This window comes from Calonectris borealis, chromosome 17 (genome assembly GCF_964195595.1).
Source record: "Calonectris borealis chromosome 17, bCalBor7.hap1.2, whole genome shotgun sequence".
NCBI classification, from domain to species: domain Eukaryota; kingdom Metazoa; phylum Chordata; class Aves; order Procellariiformes; family Procellariidae; genus Calonectris; species Calonectris borealis.
Window position 1 is genome coordinate 1,037,744 of NC_134328.1, and position 12,238 is coordinate 1,049,981.

The 12,238-nt window shown below is 51.3% G+C and overlaps 1 long non-coding RNA gene across 1 annotated transcript; it reads left to right on the plus strand.

Annotated features, from left to right (window-relative positions):
- Positions 1-239: 239 nt before the first annotated feature.
- On the plus strand, positions 240-9,688 carry LOC142089577 (uncharacterized). The gene is made up of 3 exons (XR_012676233.1): positions 240-639; positions 1,427-1,653; positions 5,707-9,688. It is a non-coding gene; the product is annotated as an uncharacterized LOC142089577 (long non-coding RNA).
- The last annotated feature ends 2,550 nt before the right edge of the window (positions 9,689-12,238 follow it).

A 12,238-nucleotide genomic window follows, 5' to 3' on the forward strand; every position in this document is an offset into this window, starting at 1 on the left:
GGCTCCTCTGGGGCCGCTTCTCCAGGCTGTGGAGGTGCCTCTGGATCGCAGCGCTACCCCGAGCATGAGCCACTCGCCCATCGCATTCGCTTCCTCACTCACTAGGTTGCCCAGCTGGAGCAGAGGCTGGCAGGCTGAGCCCAGCCGTACGCTCAGAAGTGGAGGATCAGTGGCTTCTGGGCAGGTGTTTGGAAAGTCCATCAGACTGTTCTTTATTCCGTCAGGTATGTATACGCCTGTAGTCTTTGCCTGCTTGTAGCTGCCACCACCCTTTTGGCTATGGTCAGAGTTACACAGCTGTTGTTGGCGGCAGTGGGTGCTGGTGGCCTTGTACGGTTTGACAGGCTCTTGGCAAACTGAGATTGTCAGTCCGTGTGGTTTCAACAGGACCATCAGTCTCCAGAGCTTACGAGTTCTTGGAAGACTTTCACACACTACCTTCCCAGCACGTGCCTTCCTGCTGTTTTCCGCTAACTGTTCCTCCATCCACATCCGTAGGTACCTATACAGCCCATTCACACAAACTCTCACAAAAGTGGCCTTTACAACACTTCCTCTGGTGTGGAGATAAATGGAAGGAACACCTGGTAGCCTCTTAAAAATTGAGGGACAGAATGAAAACACACACTTCATATCATGGTATGTGAAGACAATGCTTATTTTCGTGTAACAAATCCATAGGATTTGCTGATAGTACTGGGGTTGCCATTTACAAGAGCTGGATAACGTCCAAGTCCCAACATTTACATGGGATTTATGCAGCTTCAGAGCTGTAGTGTAGACTTGCACCCCCCTGCAGGAATGGAGAAAGGTTGAACGCCTCTGGGACACGGTCCCTAAAGGCCCAGATGGCACAGCGTATACACTCCCTAGGACTGGAGAGACTGGTGGATTTAGCTGGTGAATCATGTGCACTTTCTGGACCAAGGCCATAGCTACTTCCAACAGCATTAATCCTTCCATGCTCCAAAACAAGCTTCAGATGCTCCAAGGAGTGTTTCCTGCCCGCTCCCTTGCCAGGGTGAGGCAGCATACCTCTTCAGCTGCTGCCTTTGCAGGGGTTTACTCATATGTGGTCCTATCCACTGCCACAGGACAATACAGCTAGTCCTGAAGCAATAAGGGGAGGTTCAGCGTTCAGTACATCATGTGGCAACTCTTCTGCTCTCAGGCTGCTGGCGTGAAGGCACTGGTTGCAGTGGTAAGACTGATTTCCTTCAGCATGGGCACTAGCTGGCCGTGGGACTTGATGGCCCCAGGACTGACTGGGCTTGGCACATCCTCTGATTAATCAGAGTGGATTTGTTCAAGTTAATTTATTAACTTGACATCTGTAAATATGAAGCCAGAAATGCTGATTCTTCTTTGCAGCTGTTAACAATGCTCTCTTGAGTTTTCTGATCAGAAATGTTTTTTTTCCCAGCAGTGATTGCTCTCCAAGTGACAGATCCAGCGTAATTGACAGCAGTTGCCTGAGAGTGCCTCTTTGCGGCATAATTGGGATACAGTTGTGTGGTTAAAGCTGCACTGCTCCGGGATGCTGGTTTTGCTAGCCTGATCTGTGCCATGTGCTTTCCAGCACCATCTGATGCAGCACAGGGAGATGGAAGCCCTGGAGAAATTCAGATAACCTCTGAGGGCCCCAGGAATCAGGTGTGAAATCATGCCACTACAGTTGTTCTGTGTTTAATTGATGTGCAAAAGCCAATTAAAAAGAAAGGTCAAAAGAATAATTCATGACAAATGCAGCAGTTATTTCTGGAGCATAGGTTTGCTCAGGTATTTCTCCAGTAGGAGATCCTGGGGCTAGCAACGGAGTCAAGTTTATAAGCTAAGATCACATGTTCAGCCCCCTCAAAGTATCAAATATATAAGGCAGATACGAGTGGGTTAAGTGCTGGAGTCTTGGTATCTGTCTACAGACTGACACTAATTTGGGGTGTTAGACCCGGGTCTTTAAGGAGTTGCGATAAGCACACACACACTGGGTGGCGCTGCCTTTTGCCTGGCAGTAACTTTTAAACCCACTTTCAGCCAAAAGAGACACAGGAGCAGACCTCTAAAAACCTTGGGGTTCCTACATGCTTTGTGAAAATCAGAAAGAGGTTAAAGAGACCCAAGTGTGGGTTTGGGAAAGGCAATAGTCTGAGATCACCTGGCAGCGTGGACTGTGCAGCCAAGCAGGGTTGTGTAGCTCAAAGCCAGCGCAGCATGGACGGCCGCTTTCCCAGGCAGCAGTGAAGAGGCAGGGAGGGACAACAGCAGAAGCAATGGAGAAGAGGGCTCGGGGGCTGTCAGAGATTGATACAGAGAGTTGAACTGAGACTTGAAGCAAAGAGCTGTAAGGATACAAACAGAAAACTCTGAGAAATAAGGGCTTGCTTGGTTCATGCAACAATTTGGGTTTTTTTTCAGCAAAGGCATAAACCTGATCTATGTCCTGGTGTTTACCCCAAACTGATGGTAGTTTTTGCAGCATAGGGGGTTGTACGTGCTATCCTTTCTTCCTGAAATTCCTTGCTATGCAAGTGAACTGGTACTAACATGCACAGAGGGCTTGGTATACTGAAGCATGGGAGCAGTTTAACCATCTGAAGTTTGAGTATCCTCTACTGTGGAGATTCTGCAGTAGTAGTACCGGTAGTACTACAGTGGGACGGTGAAGTGATTGTTGGTCTGCACAGGTAGGGGCAAATGCAGCTCTGAAGGGGACTTACTCTCACTGCCTTCTCTGAAGCCTCCACCTTTTGTTGCCTAACAAAAAAGTGCAGATCTAGATGGAGCCAAAAAGGCAAATGAGAGCTGTGTTGGAAGCTTCTTCACTTCATTGATTGCATTGCCTACATGGGGCACCCACGCTGATAATTTAGATGAATACAACCTGGTGATGTTGCATCACAGAACTTTCATAAAACAGTTTAAGACTGAGCCAATTCAGGGATGATTCATCTTTGTTCCTGCAAACAGATGCTGGTTTGGGCACTTTTTGTGTGCCCTGTTGGAATTACGCAATGGTGACATTTTTCTTGGTAAACAAGCCACTCCTTTTCGAGCTTCACTGTATAAAATAGGTGTTCTGATTCCTTAGGCACCCTACAGCCCTTCCTGGCAGCTCTTCCAATCTAATTCAATCTTTTTGCACTTGGGAGACCACAGCTATATGTATTATTCTAACCGAGGTCTCATCAGGCCTTGTGCAATTGTGTTCATAGTTTGGAGATGCTTCCTCCTCCTGTGGGATCTATTCCACCCCATCCCCATGTCCCAGAGGGATAATTTTCACCCACCATTTATTTTGGCCAAGCTGTCATGTTTTATTTCCTTACAGTCAACCACTTCAGTGCTACACCGTGTTCTCTTCTGCTGCCTTTTCTACCACAGACCTTACACAGCAATGGTTGCAATGTAGTCATTACTCTTCCTCAGTGGTTTTGGTTTTCCTGTGAAGTCCACTTTTACATACTCTATCTTACATACCAGGACCCTTTATTGATAAAACACTTCAGTTGCTTTTGCCTCTTCTTTTCCAAGTTGTCTCCTGTTGGAATTTATTGGCTAGAACACCTGCCAGCTTTTGGTTTTGCCAATGAAAAAATACCCACCTCCCAGTTCATATGCATTTAATTTGTGTGGGCTACATGAGTTCTCATTACTTTTCTTCGGGATTCTTGGGTAAAAACTGCTGTTAAATTGAAGTGGGTATTGTTGTTTTTATAAATCGCTGGGAGAAACGTGCTTGCCTTTTATTTACTAGGGTGGAAAACAACAGGTTTTCCTAGCAGGCTGGAATAGCAGTACTGTAGGTATCTTCCAGTCTTTCTGCTACTGATTGGCAGAAGACAGCATGTGCTTTATGGTCTTTTATGGAGGTTAGCAGCGGTCTGTATAAAAAATGGACTCTGAGTGATCAGCTCTTCTTCTTTGGCTTCAGAGAGAGGAGTGAATGAATTGCACTTCAGATTTCTCTGGGTGGCTTCATATGCCAGGAGCTTCCTTTACATGAAAGACAGATCTCTTTGTACGAAAGGAAATCGGCTTTTGTCAGCCCCCAGAAAGACTATATTTCTGGTGCCACATTGAACATTTTCCAGAGTGAGTTTTAGATGGCAACGTTAAAAAAATAAAAATACCCAAAGAGGAAAGCTGTAAACCCTGCCAGCTAACTTAAGCCAACTAATCATCTAGTGGAAGCTCGTCATCTACACGAGGGAGAGATGGGCTTGTCTAGAGAGCTAAAATCTTGCTTCAGACATCTCTCCTAGGTGGGGAAGGGCCAACCTGATTACATGAACTGAACGCCAAAACTCTGGACAGCTGAAGTTAGACAAGATGAACCTAAAGAGTCTGATAAACAGCACTGTTCAGCTTTTGGGCTTTGTCTAAACAGAGCATTACAAACTACTCACCTTGACAGTAGCATCTTAAAAAATGGGCTGTCTCATCAGCTGGTGTTGACTTTGCCGTCATTCCACTCAGCGTACTCGGGGTGCACCACCTGGGAGTGTGATCAGCTCCCAGTAATAGCATTGTGATGGTCCTGGCACCCTTCTTCTGGGAAGGTCCCTGGTTAAAATCCCTTGCTGGGTTGCAGTGGTGGTTGTTCATATGAGACTTGTGAAGGTTTATGGATTTGGTTGTTGGTTTCACTTCTCATCTTAGTAGCTGCCTGACAGGGTAATCTGCTTTGCACCTTTCGTGGCGAGTCTGAGGAAAGACCAGAGGTTAATATGGTCTTACGGACCAGTGGGTGTTTTAGGTCTTTTTTAGTACGATGAGAAGCGCTTCAGGTGTGATGAGTTCATAGGTCACTGGTTTACCAGTTCAGAGTACTTCTGTACCAGCACTGCAGCAGTGCTTTACTTTTCCACAGTATTACTCATTCAGAGGGTTTGAGAACGGTCTGCAACACCCACTGGCAGAGCAGCTGGGGCTACGTACAGTTTGTAACAATCCGTGTTATGATCTGTTACACGTACTGTGCTTACCGCGGCCACCGACCCCTGTGCAGAGACCCCCACTGTCGTGGTGGTGCGTCCACCAGCTGGGCTAAAGAAAAGGAGAAGCAGAAAGGAGGAGAGGAGGGAGCACGTGGGATGTGTGCACTGCCAAGTTGACAATACAGGTTTCCAAATCAACATGGATTTCCTTCATTTCTGAGGAACTCGGTGAAAGAATTGAAGCCAACAGGGTGTGATGGATGGAAAAGCAATTGTTAAAACTACATGTTCTTTTTCCTTTGCCTTGTTCACTCGGCTTGAGGAATGGGAACGGGCAGATGAGGGAACTTGGAGAACGTGCTGTGCACCTGGAAGCTTGTCAGCTTTTCCCAGTTAGACCTAACCCAACTTGTTTACTTCCATCTGGGATCTGCCATACGATCAGGTGGGAAAGAAGTGAAAAGGGATCTATCTGTGCATTACCAAGACTCTTTGCAAACCAGCCCTTGCCCAGGTCGCTGCCCACCCGCCCTCCTCTGTATTTCTCTTCTGTTCTCACTTGATCATTTCCAGGCTGCGTTGCTAGTTGCAGGAGCAGTGTCTTTTCCCCTACCAGACCTGTGCCGTGGTACCTAGTTCACCTTTTCCAACTGCAGTAATATGGTGGAGCACAAACATCCCCACTGCAACGGGGAATCACAGGTAGGGTGTTTGCTGCTGTCAGCAAGGTTTGGATGAATTATTTGTAGTTGTTCTGTCTCCTTTTCAGCTTTGGGAACAGTCCAGCCAGAAGGAAATCGTTAAGTGTTGGGAAAGAGAATGCAAGTGTTTAAAATTTGGCTGTTCACTGCAATGGGTCGTCTGCAACATCAACCGGTGAAGCTGGCAGCTCTTGCCAGGGACAGTGGAGCTCTGCCTTCCTAGAGAGGTGTTTTCCTGGAAAGCTGCCCGAGAACCGTGTACTTCAGCAGTGGCCTGTCACAGAGGCAGGGGACAACATGCGAGCCATTACAGAAAGCAATGCGTTGGAGTGAGTCCAGAGCAGCTGGCGCTCTGCTCCCCGGCTGCGTGCCTGGAGCAGTGTCACATCCTCTGTTCTCTGCAGAGCCATCCAAGGCCTTGAGCAATAGGTAATACGCTGGTCTGCACGGGTCTAGATACAGTCTACATGACTGCTGCTCCAGAGGTCGTGTGACTGTGAAGTGGAGGCATTCAGATAATTACATTTGCACAGAAATCCCAGGAATTAAACTTTTTCTTTTAAACAACCACTGTAAAAGTGCTGAGCCCACAAACCTCACCTCTTTTGTCTTCCTAGCTAGCAAAGATTTTGCTGTGCAGAGGCCCATTTTACATAGCACCTCTCAAATCCTTCATTTAACCTCTGCCTCAATCTTGAAGTTTAGGTGAAGGTAACAGGGGCAGACCAGGGCTCCTAAAACAGCAATGGGGATATTGAGCATTCACCATTGAACCTTGCGGTTCAGGGAAAAAAAGGGATACTTTTTTTTGTGGGGAATTTCAGTGGGCCAAGCTGTCACAGTACCAAGACATTCACACTGTCCAGGCTGGGGGAGTATGGTTAGCAGTGAGAAACCCATCTGTTTCCATTTCCACTGAAATGGAATTATTTCTGTCTCCCCTTCTTTGCATGGAGGCACTGACTAAGAAGTCAGAAAAGATGGTACAAAGCTTTTCCACCTCCAGCTGCGCACCAGTTACTGACGTAAGTCCAGGTCATCTACTCACTGGTCAACAGATCAGAACCACACAACCATCTTCACTGATTACTCCTTCAGAGACTCACTGTTGACAGAAACCAAACTGAAGAGGCTCAGGCTCCCAAATTCTCAGACTGCAGCCAAAAATAAAAGCAACTTAGATTTAGTGATCCAGTCTCAACGAAGCTGCATTTGGGACAAGGCTTGGTTAATATGTCATTGCCGTAATAACAACCTGGAGCTGAGACGAACTGAAGCACTCAGTGTGGAGGGATTAGTCCAAACACAACCGCTGCATGTCGTCAGGAGCCCCAGGTGCAGAGAGAATCTCGCCAAGGACAGCTCAAACCCTTTCTTTCAAGATTTAAGACAAAGTCTGGCCAGAACTGCCCATTCAGAGAGGAGCGAGGAGCTGAGCTGCCTGAAGGTACACAACATCTTCTTGTAGTTTAAAAAAAAAGAAGAAAAACAAAGACTTAAAAAGGAATAAAAGGAGTATGACTGCTCTGGATGTAGGTGACTATGGAAGCCAGCAATGAGGCTGTTGGAAAAGCTTTTCAGCAAAGCAGAGGGGTCAGTGCAATCCCTGCCCTTTTGCCGTCACCAGAGGTCCCCTGCTCTTGTAGCCAGAAGTGCTGCAGTGACTGAGCCAATCTTGACTAGAAAGCGACCTGTCAAGAGCTCTCACAAATTTCTTGATTAACTTTTTTTAGGTTGCTGCTCTAATTGTCATAGTTAGATAAGCCCTGGAGCTGTTAATGCTTTCCTGGACAATGGGATCACACATGTGGACATGACATCGGTTGCGTCCTGATGGCAGATGAACCTGGCTAACAAAACAGTAACGAAACATTGCTATTGATTCCCTCCCTTCTCCTTGCTGAGGGCAATCACTTTGTCTTTGCTGTGCTAAGTGCATTCAGCACTTTGACTTCTGCATATCTCTGTGATTTTAATACATCAAAGAGCCTAAAAGCAATTTTAATGTGGCAGCAAATTTACAGCCAGATCTGCAGTATTCTAGACAAGATTTGCAACGGAATATACTTGTGGATCTTCTAGATTCACTCATTTATAACAAACGCATGGGGTTTGTTCTGATCAAGTAGAATATTGGCTTTCGAGTCCTTTATACCAAAAGGTTGGGTCAGATCCAGGATCCCGAGGACACAGGCCAAGCATTCACAGCCGGCAGCCCCGTTTCCTTCCTCCTTTTCAAGCAAAGAAAACCAGGCAGGTCTGTAACAGCTGGAGCAAGGAGAGACTGGAAAGGCAAAGTGGGTTATGAAAAGCAGCTCTGTGTATCACTCTCTCTTTTATTGTCCATGTTTTCCTCTATGGGAGGCCAGTGGGACAACACCGTCTCGAAGGAAAACAGGTCTGTGAGTTCAGCTTGGGTCTGCCTCCCCCGCCTTTGCAAAGAGCCGTGAGGGGGTACGTTACCCAGCTCAGCACTGCCCCGGCCGAGGAGGAGCTGCTGGTGAGAGCAGGACGAGGAAAGCAGAGAAGGACAAAGCACACCCTTCCTCGGGTGGGCTCCTTCCAGCCACCCAGGAACTGCCGGTCACCCACTGCCTTTGGGAGCAGGACTGGGTGCAGGAGATGCTGCTGCTCGGCACCGTGCCTTCCCCGGGCATCTCCCACACCCCTCTCCTTGCACAATTCTTGCTGACCGGCAGCTACGGTGGTAGCACACACTGTTGTTTTGACACACGTGGCTCGTTCCTTTTGTTTCAGCCTTTGCTGCCAGTGTGATAAAGCAGTCGGTTTGTATGACGGATGCTCCCTCTCCTTGTGTGGTTACACAGGAGTCTTAGTGTATTTTAAGAAAACAAAGCTGAGTTTTGGCTGGCAGCTGCTGAACTGTACCATGCCTTTGTGTGCTGCGGGGACTGCTAGAGCAGAGTGTGTTTTTCTCAGGCATTTCATTAGATTTATTTGTTTTCAAGGCAAGTGTGTGTTTTCAGGCAAAAAACAGATGCAGAGAAGCTCTATGAGCAGCCCTGGTCTGATCCAGGCACTGGGAACCCATTTCCACTCCATCCCTGAGCGACGAATCCCCACCCTGCACCCCCTTCACCACTCGTGCACTGGACTACACTGCCTCCAGGCTCAGGGACCAGCTTGCACACCGAAGTGTAGGGGTGAAAAAACAACCTGTGACACCCCCCAGCCAACTGGGACCTTGGCCTCAGGAGGGTTTAGTGCAGAGGGATGTGTGTTGGTCCGATAGAGCACCCGAGCGGCCCTTCCCAGCTGCCGAGCTTTCCTGGGGCATCAGGTCCACCCACAGACCTGTCCTCTCCCGGCATCAGCCTCTCACGCCTGATCCGGCCCCGGGGCACCGCAGTGGAGGTGTCTGAGGTTTGTCCTGTCTTTCCCCTTATCTTTCCCCAGGAATGTGGAAAAAAGGTACGTGGTGGTGTATAGCGCTACACACTATAGGTGCCACAGAGGTTTCCTGCTACGTGGGCTACTGCAGACGGTGGGGGTGGCTGCAGGGCCGTGGGAAGTAAAGTGGCAGAGCCTGCGGGCACTCGCGTGTCAAATCTTGCCAATCTTTTTGCAGAAGCTCAATCTTGTTTTAAACCACTGAAGTGTGAATTTAGATTCTGTATTCCTTGGAAATAAAGGTAGCAGGAATAAAGAATCCACTTTGCTGCGTGCAGTTTTAGTTACAGTGAATATATTTCTTGGTTTGAAGTCATGGAATTGCAGATTCATCCTGTGACAAGTTTTCTGTCCGTCCCTGCTGCGTAACAGAAGACAGCAGTGCTGTCCTTAGAGCAGGGAGCAGCCTTCACTTGGAAAGCCAATGCTAAGCTGAAACCAGGTGAGAGTCTGGCTCAGTATTTTTCCAGCTAATCCTCAGAAGGGACAGGAGGGAACGGGCTAAATGACGACACGAACGATTTAAAGTCAGGTGAGTTACAACCTCCTCCACAAAACATCAACCATCAACTGCCGAGGATGCTGAGGAGGGGATGGGGACAGGCTCATCCCCCACCTGGCTGGGGCCGGAGCTCGCTCCCCAACGGTGACGCCTTCTTGTGGGTGCTGCTTTGCCTCTGCCAGGCTGCAAACTGAACGTTTGCTTTACATTTGAATTCATTCATTCCCCTTGATGCTAAAGCTGGAGTTTGCAGGGAGTCAAGCGGGGGCTGAAAGCTTCCTCTGTGGTGGGGGTGCAGCAGCCTGCCCACAGCGTGGGCACTCTGCTGTGACCCCAGGTGGGTGCAGGGTGTCCAACATCTTACTGGGACCATCGGCTGGGGCACCGCGTGGACACACGGACCCCTGAGCTTCTCCGGCTCTTTGAGACTCCCCCAGGCATGGCCATCCTGCCACAAACCTGCATGAAAGCGCTGCTGCCCACAGCTGCAGCTACCCTGACCCTCTGCCCTGTTTCTGTCCTCTCGGGATGAGGAGCAAAGGAGTCTCCCCAAAACCACGTTCCCACATAAACGGTCCTTCACCGGAGACTTTTCCCTAGCCCACGCTGCTTCCTCCCTCCTGGAGAATGGGCGGCCCTGGGCTTGAAAATATGCAGTATTTTTTAATTAGAAAGGTTTGCACATCAGGGTACAGCTGGGACGGTCCCTCCGTCCGCCCACGTCACCCTGACATGCCAGAGCCCCCCGTGGCCCCAGCTCTTCCAGGTAATGGGTGATCCCAGGGCGTTGGGACCACGGTCTGTGCAGTGCTCCTGGGCTGCGAGGAGCTCCCTTCCCGCTGGCGTGGGTTGCATCGGCCGGGCTTCCCTGGGTGACGGCACAACCTCCGGGATGGCAAACATCCATCTCGCGTGACAAACCCCACCGGACCCTGTGGGCAGGGCCAGAGCCACATGCTCATGTTTTCTTCCCCGGCAGCAGATGCAGCTCAGGATGTTCCTGCCTCATCCCAAGGCCTTGTCCAGATGCTCCCAGGCTTTTAGGATTAAAAAAAAGATCTCTGCCGTCCTCCAGCCCCGGTACGAGGTGGTGGCCACGAGCACACCCGTCCAGGGAACCACCTGGGATTGCTTTGCCCAGCATAGCCTGTACCGCTGGCTGAGCCGGGGCGGGAGGTGCCGGCACCACCGTGTCTCATGCCAGCTCTGCCACGGCTGCGTGCCTGCTGGGACCCGGGTGGGCTGGGACAGGGAGACAGCAGCGTGGGTGAGGTGGGCTGTCCGAGCAGAGGACTCCCAGCTCCCTCTCCTGGTGCCAGGCGAGCACTGAGGGCTGGCTCCTTGCGGGCTGAGGGTGCTCCTGCCCGGGCACAGGACACCCCAACCCTGAGCACTCCTGGAGGTCTCCCTGTGGCACCAGCATGGTGGGGATGGAGCCTCCTGTCACAGGTGGGGGGTGTCAGCATGAAAAGGAGGGGGACAGGCATTCCCAGGGAGAGGGCCGAAGTTGGTCAAGGTGGGTCGGTGCTGGCAGAAGGCACTGGGCAATGCTTTGGGGAGCAGGGCTGGAGGGGAGCTGGTGGCTGGTGCTGAGTAGCGTGGTGCTCAGACCTGCCGGTGACTCAGCCGGTGACCTCTGGTCCTCCTGCCTCCCCAGGCCTGAACCTGGGGCCATTCGTGGTCATGCATGAAGCCTTCGTGATGCGTAACTTGCCTGGCCGTGACTCTGTCACCGCTCCGGTGACATGGCTGCTGGGTGCTCAGCCTTGTGACCGCCTCTCCGAGAGGAGTCACCCCCCAGCTGTTTTGTCCTGTGGGACCTGGCTCTTTGAAGTCCACACCCAGCCTGTCCTGTGGTGCGTGACTCGGCTGCCGGCCGCCCCGGGGACCCTTCCCTCGTGCCCGTCACACGTTGCCTGAGCTGCTGACTGCAGCCCCATGCTCTCCCCTCCCTGTGGCCGGGCGGCGGGTGCAGGGCCTGGGGTGCTCAGCAAGGCAGAAGGTTTTGCTGCTGCCTCTCCAAGAGGCGGCTGATGACCCTGAGGGCAAGCCCCTGCCATTGCACGCTGGGCAAAGGGAGCGTTGGGGGTCTCTGGCCACATCGGGGGCTCCCCGCCCCTGAGCTGTGAGCTCTGGGGAAGCAATGGGGTGTTTCTGGCCAACATTTGGAAAACTGTGTCCTCCCCATCGCCGCCACGCCGGAGCATCCCTGCACCCAGAGCTGCCGTGCCCCAGCCCTGCCCTGCACCTCTGCCCTGCCCCAGTGAAACCCCCCACCCTGTGTCCTGCCTGGTGAAGGATGAGAGCACCGGGGTGCGTCCTGTCCCACTGGGGTGCACCCTGTACTGCTGGGGTGCACCGTGTTCCCCCTGGGATGGACCCTGTCCCACTGGGGTGCACCCTGTACTGCTGGGGTGCACCGTGTTCCCCCTGGGATGGACCCTGTCCCACTGGGGTGCACCCTGTACTGCTGGGGTGCACCGTGTTCCCCCTGGGATGGACCCTGTCCCACTGGGGTGCACCCTGTACTGCTGGGGTGCACCGTGTTCCCCCTGGGATGGACCCTGTCCCACTGGGGTGCACCCTGTACTGCTGGGGTGCACCGTGTTCCCCCTGGGATGGACCCTGTCCCACTGGGGTGCACCCTGTACTGCTGGGGTGCACCGTGTTCCCCCTGGGATGGACCC